Source organism: Cebus imitator, unplaced genomic scaffold (genome assembly GCF_001604975.1).
Source record: "Cebus imitator isolate Cc_AM_T3 unplaced genomic scaffold, Cebus_imitator-1.0 Scaffold63, whole genome shotgun sequence".
NCBI classification, from domain to species: domain Eukaryota; kingdom Metazoa; phylum Chordata; class Mammalia; order Primates; family Cebidae; genus Cebus; species Cebus imitator.
In genome coordinates, this window is record NW_016107378.1 from 242666 (window position 1) to 248967 (window position 6302).

General features: G+C 46.0%; 1 protein-coding gene across 1 annotated transcript in view; it reads right to left on the bottom strand.

Annotated features, from left to right (window-relative positions):
• MMP2 (matrix metallopeptidase 2) overlaps positions 1-387 on the bottom strand; it is a 31363-nt gene extending 30976 nt beyond the window's left edge. Inside the window, exon 1 of the mRNA XM_017530071.2 lies at positions 289-387. The gene's annotated coding sequence lies outside the window, so the exon portion shown is untranslated. The remainder of the gene's footprint in view (positions 1-288) is intronic.
• Between the last annotated feature and the right edge of the window lie 5915 nt (positions 388-6302).

Genomic DNA, 6302 nt, shown 5'->3' on the forward strand with positions numbered 1-6302 from the left:
GATCTCAGCTCACTGCAACCTCTGCCTCCCAGGTTCAAGTGATTCTCCTGCCTCAGCCTCCTGAGTAGCTGGGATTACAGGCATGTGCCACCATACCCAGCTAATTTTGTATTTTTAGTAGAGATGGGGTTTCTCCATGTTGGTCAGGGTGGTCTCTAACTCCCGACCTCAAATGATCTGTCTGCCTTGGCCTCCCAAAGTGCTGGGATTACAGGCATGAGCTACCGCACCTGGTCTGTTCCCTTACTTTCTTAATAAACTTGCTTTCACGTTACTCTATGGACTCGCCTCAAATTCCTTCTTGTGCGAGATCCGAGAACCCTTGCTTGGAGTCTGGATTGGGACCCCTTTCCAGTAACAACCAGGGCCCGCCCAGGGGACTAGGAGAGAGCAGGCAGTATCTGATGATAATGGGCTTATTGTGAGCACAGGTAATATGCCCCAGGGCCCCTGTGCACTCCTGTAAATCTCTCTTCCCTGCCTTGGTAACCGTGGGAGCCCTGTGTTGATCTGGCAAAGTCATACAATGAAAGCCACTAGACCCACTACTGACTTTGTAAGTGAAAAACAAACTGTTACACAAAGAACCACTGAGCCCTAGAGGTATGTGTGTAACTGCAGCATCTTTTAGTCAATCTTAATACAGATGCAAACATGCTGGTAAGTGGACAGAATTGTGTTTACCCAGAGATATGTTCAAGTCCTAATGCCTGTGACTGCGCCCTCACATGGAAATAGAGCCTTTGCGGACACAATCAAGTTAAGATGAGTGGGCTCTAATCCATTGCCTGTTGTCATTACAGGAAGACAAAAATTTGGACACAGAGACATGCAGCGAGAAGAACTCCATGTGACTGTGGAGGCAGAGACTGGAGCAAAGCAGCTGCAAGACAAGGAATCCCTGCAAGACCACGAATTGCCTGCAACCTGGAAGCTGGAAGAGACAACAAAGAATTCTTCCCCAGAGGCTTCAGAGGGAGCATGGCCCTGCTGCCATGTTGATTTTGAACTTCTAGGTTCCAGAGCTGTGAGAGAATAAATTTCTGTTGTAAGCCACCCAATCTGTAGTGCTTCGTTACAGCAGCTCTAGAAACCTATGCAGGCTGTGATTAGAAGACATCGCGATATGACACGAATTCCTTCATTCACTGAGGAAGTTTTTGATGCACACTGTTCTCCGTGCTGGGGTGCAGCAGCACTAAGGTGGTGTTTGTATTGATGAAGAGGCAGAAATGACAGTGCGGGACACTAAGCAGAGGACAGAGCCATGAGGGAGATAGTGGCCATCTGCCATGTAAGCCTTCCCAAGACCCTGTCCTCCTACTTTTGGTAGCTGCCCCTTAATTTCCCACTGGGAAGCCACTTCTCCCCAACTCTAGGTCTGAGTTCTGCAGATGTGACCCACGTCCTCGCTGCACAGTGGTGACATGACCCAGGTTAGGCTAAAAAGCAGATCCAGATATCGTGGCAAGGTGATGTTTCAGTTACAGGCTTGAGAATCCACTGGAGCCAAGGAAAATTAATTTCTGGGACTTTCACTGGTACAGCTTACCTCATTTTATTCACACTTTGCCTTACTGTGCTATGCAGATAGAGCATTTTTTTTTTTTTTCAAATTGAAGGTTTGTGGCCACCCTGCATCAAGCAAGTTGATTGATGTCATTTTTCCAACAGCATGGGCTCACTTCATGTCTTCGTGTCACATTTCGGTAATTCTTGACATATTTCCAAATTTCTCATTATTATTGTATCTGTTATAGTGATCTATGGTCAGTCATCTCTGATGTTACTATTTAATTGTTTTGGAGTGCCACAAACTGTGCCCATATACAAGGATGAACCTAATCACCCTTGTAAATGTGTGTGTTCTGACTGCTCTACCAACTGACTGGTCATTCCTCACTTCCCTCCGTCTCTGTGGGCCTCACTCTACCTGCAATCAACAGTATCAAAATGAGGCCAATTAATAACTCCACAATGGCCTTTAAGTGTTCAGGTGAAAGGAATGGTTGCACATCTCTCACTTTATATCAAAAGCTGAAAATGATTAAGCTTAGTGAAAAAGGCATATCAAAAGCCTGGAGAGGACCAAATCTAGGTCTCTTGCACCAGGTATCCAAGTTGTAAATGCAAAGGAAAGGTCTTAAAGAAAATTTGAAGTGCTATCCCAGTGAACACACAAATTATAAGAAAGTAAAACAGCCTTATTGCTGATATGGAGAAAATTTGAGCGATCTGGATAGAAGAACAAAGCAACCACAACATTCCCTTAAGATAAAGCTTAGTCCAGAGCAAGGCTCTAACTCTCTTCAACTCTGTGAAGGCTGAGAGAGGTGAGGAAGCTGCAGAAGAAAAATTTAAAGCTAGCAGAGATCGGTTCATGAGATTTAAGAAAAGACGCTGTCTCCGTAAGATAAAAGTAAATGTGAGCAGCAAGTGCTGACGGAGAAGCTGCAGCAAGTTATCCAGAAGGTCTAGCTAAGATCATTGGTGAAGGTGGCTACACTGAACAACAGATTTTCCATGTAGGTGAAACAGCCTTCTACTGAAAGAAGATGCCATCTAGTACTTTCATTTCTAGAGATGGGGAGTTAATGCCCGCTTCAAAGGACAGGCTGACTCTCTTGTCAGGTGTTAATGCAGCTAATGGCTTTCAGTTGAAGCCAATGCTTACTTGCTAATTCAAAAATCCTGGGCCCTTAGGAAAATTTCCTTCAGCCGGGGGCATGGTCGTTCATGCCCTTAATCCCAGCACTTTGGGGGGCTGAGGTGGGTGGATCACCTGAGGTCACAAGTTCAAGATCAGCCAGACCAACATGGTGAAACCCCGCCTACTAAAAAAAAAAAAATTAGCTGGTGGCAGGTACCTGTAATCCCAGCTACTTGGGAGGCTGAGGCTGGAGAATCTCTTGAACCTGGGAAACGTAGGTTGCAGTAAGCCGAGATGGCGCCATTGCACTCTAGCCTAGGCAACGAGAGCAAAACTCTATCTCAAGGAAAAAAAAAAAAGAAAATTTCTTTCAAACAACTCCTGCTTATTGAGAAGGCACCGGGGCACCCAGGAGCTCTTGATGGAGATGTATGAGATGAATATTGTTTTCTTGCCTGCTAACACAACACCCATTCTGCAGCCAGGGATCAAGGAGTAATTTTGACTTTCTAGTCTTATTATTTAAGAAATGTATTTCATAAGGCTATATCTATCATATGTAGTGATTCCTCTGATAGATCTGGGCAAATTAAATTGAAAATCTTCTGAAAAGGGGTCACCATTGTAGATGCCCATGGAAACATTCACGATTTCATGGGAGGAGGTCAAAATATCAACATTAACAGGAGTTTGGAAGAAGTCAATTGCAACTCTCATGGATGACTTTGAGGGGTTCAAGACTTCAGTGGAGAAAGTAACTGCAGATGTGCTAGAAACAACAAGAGAATTAGAATTAAAAGTGGAGCCTGAAGCTGTGACTGAATTGCTATCATCTCATGATCAAACTTGAACAGATACAGAGTAGCTCATGTGAGCACAGAAAGTAGTTTCTTGAGATAAAAACCTACTCTTAGTGAAGATGCGGTGAAGGTTGCTGAAATGACAATGAAGTATTTAGAATATTCCGTAAACTTAGTTGATAAAGGAGTGGGAGGGGTTCAGAGGATGTACTCCAATTCTGAAGGAAGTTCTAGTATGCAATCAAACAGTATTGCATGCTACAGAGAAATCTTTTAAGCAATTGCCACGGCCACCCCAATCTTCAGCAGCCACCACCCCGACCAGTCAGCAGCCATTCACAATGAGGCAACACTCTTCACCAGCAAAAAGATCATGACTCACTGAAAGCTCAGAAGATTGTTCACATTTTATTTTTTTAGTGATCAAGTGTTTTTAAATTAGGGCATGTACATTGTTTTTTAAACATAATGCTATCACACACTTAATAGACTATAAGGTAATGTAACTGTAACTTTTCTTTTAATTAGGATCTCACTCTGTCACCCAGGCTAGAGTGCCGTGATACAATAATGGCTCACTGCAGCTTCTACCTCCCAGGTTCAAATGATACTCCCAAATCAGCCTCCTGAGTAGCTGGGACCACAGGTATGCACTACCGTGCCCAGCTAATTTTTTTTTATTTTTTATTTTTTGTGGTGATAGGGTCTCACTATGTTGCCCAGGCTGGTCTCAATTTCCTGGGCTTAAGCCATGCTTCCACGTCAGCTTTCCAAATGGCTGGGATTACAAGTGTGAGCCACTGCGCCCTGCCCATAACTTTTATATGCATTGGGAAACCAAAAACTGGGTGTGGCTTGCTTTATTGCAATACTTGCTTCACTGCCGCTGTCTGGAATTGAACTTGCAACATTTAGGAGTTATGCCTGTATTTGGGATGCACCCACACTTTCACCTGTTAATGAAGTTTGTCTGACCTAAGGGTGGAGCTACCCTTTAAATTTAGAGGCTTCCTAACTTAACTCACCACTGTGAGCAGAGCCAAAAAATCAGTGGAACCCCTGGACCCAGCCGTGCCTGTCGCCAGAAGTATCCTTCACTTTTTAGTTTGTGAGCCAATAAATCTCCTCCTCTCAGCTTTGAGTTTTATTTTGTTTTTGTTTAAGACTCCGTGGGTTGAGTTTCTGTCACTTGCAACCTGAGAGTCTTGATTGAAACAGTGAAAGACTTTAGCTGAGAAACCTCTTAGCTAAGAAACACCCCCATCTTAAAGGTAAGAAACTTCAAAGCTTCTCATCTTTAAGGTCTCAGCTCCAGTGCTGCCTCCTCAGTGAAGACTTGCTTGACTGATCGTCTCCTAAAATGAGGCACCTCTGTGTTATTTCATTTCTGGCAGCTACTGCTGTCTTGAAACAATCTTGTTATTTTAATTTCTGACTTCTTTATTGACTTCTGAACTAGAATATCAGTTGTGTTTCCGATACTTAGAACAGGATTTTGCACATAGTAGGTGCTCAATGAATATCTGTTGAATAAATGAATGCTTGAAGAAATGAATGATTCTCCCTACCTATGGGAAGATAGAAGGTCAGGCCCAGTAACCAGAGTTGGGCTTGTGGGGTGGTCCCCAGGTAGAAGGAAAGATTAACCGGAACATGAAGGCTACAGAGACCCTCTGCCCGAGGTCCCTGTCCTCCTTTGTTTTGTCACAGGTCCCAGATACATCTGAGAAGCATTCAAGGGGCCAAAAGTGGGCTGGGACATACAGCCGTTAAGCAGCAGAGGCAGGGCCTTCCCCAGGGCCAGAGACTCCCAGAAGATTTAGGTTCTCTGCTGGGTGCCTCAATCCCAGGCTCATGGATTCCAAGCTCCAGAGGCTCAGAAGTCCCGGATACTGTTCTTAAAACACCTTGCCAACTTTGGCTCACTCTTAGAATAAAACCACAACTCTTTGCCACGGCCTGCAGGACCTTCCACACCCTGCCATGACCTCTCTGCAGCAATCAGGATCCCAGGAGGGAGCAGATGGCTCTCCCGGATAAGGATAATTCGAGGCGAGCTTACTGACAGATGGATTAATTTCAAAGCACAGGGGTAGGGCATAAGGGAGGCCAAGGGGTGGCACGCAGGGACCTGGGCCAGAAGCGCCAGGCCCAGAGGGCTGACCAGAGGGAGCAGCTCCTGGAACCCAAAAGGAGGGAGAATTGCACACAGCAGAGGCCATGAACGAAGCAGCCAGCCCCAGGTGGCCTCCCAGGAGGAATCTGGAAATGAACACACTGACTTTATTCTCCTCTCTCCTTCTGATCTTTGTGCTCCCCATTGGCAGAACTCAGCCCAGGACAGACAGCACAGGAGCTGGGCAATGCAGCCTAAGGGTGGGAGGTGCAGAGCCACCTGGGGAGGCAAAGAGGAGGGCCCAGCTCTGGCCTCTATCCTCACATTCGTTCCCTTGCTCTTTCAGCCCAGGCCACAGGGCCCTTCTCTCTGTTCCTGAAAGATAGCAACCCTGTGGTGAGGGCCATAGGGGTGGTAGCTGGGGTCCTCTTTTAAGAAAGAACTTGCAGGCCGACCGGGCACGGTGGCTCATGCTTGTGGTCCCAGAACTTTGGGAGGCCGAGGTGGGTGGATCAAGAGGTCAGGAGTTCAATACCAGCCTGACGGACATGGTGAAACCCTGTCTCCATTAAACATACAAAAATTATCCAGGAGTGGTGGCGCAGACCTAGAGACCCAGCTCTGCAGGAAGCTGAGGTAGGAGGGTTGTTTGAACTCGGAGGCAGAGGTTGCAGTGAACCGAGATTGCGCCGCTGCACTCCAGCCTGGGAGACAGAATGAGATCCTGTCTCAAAAA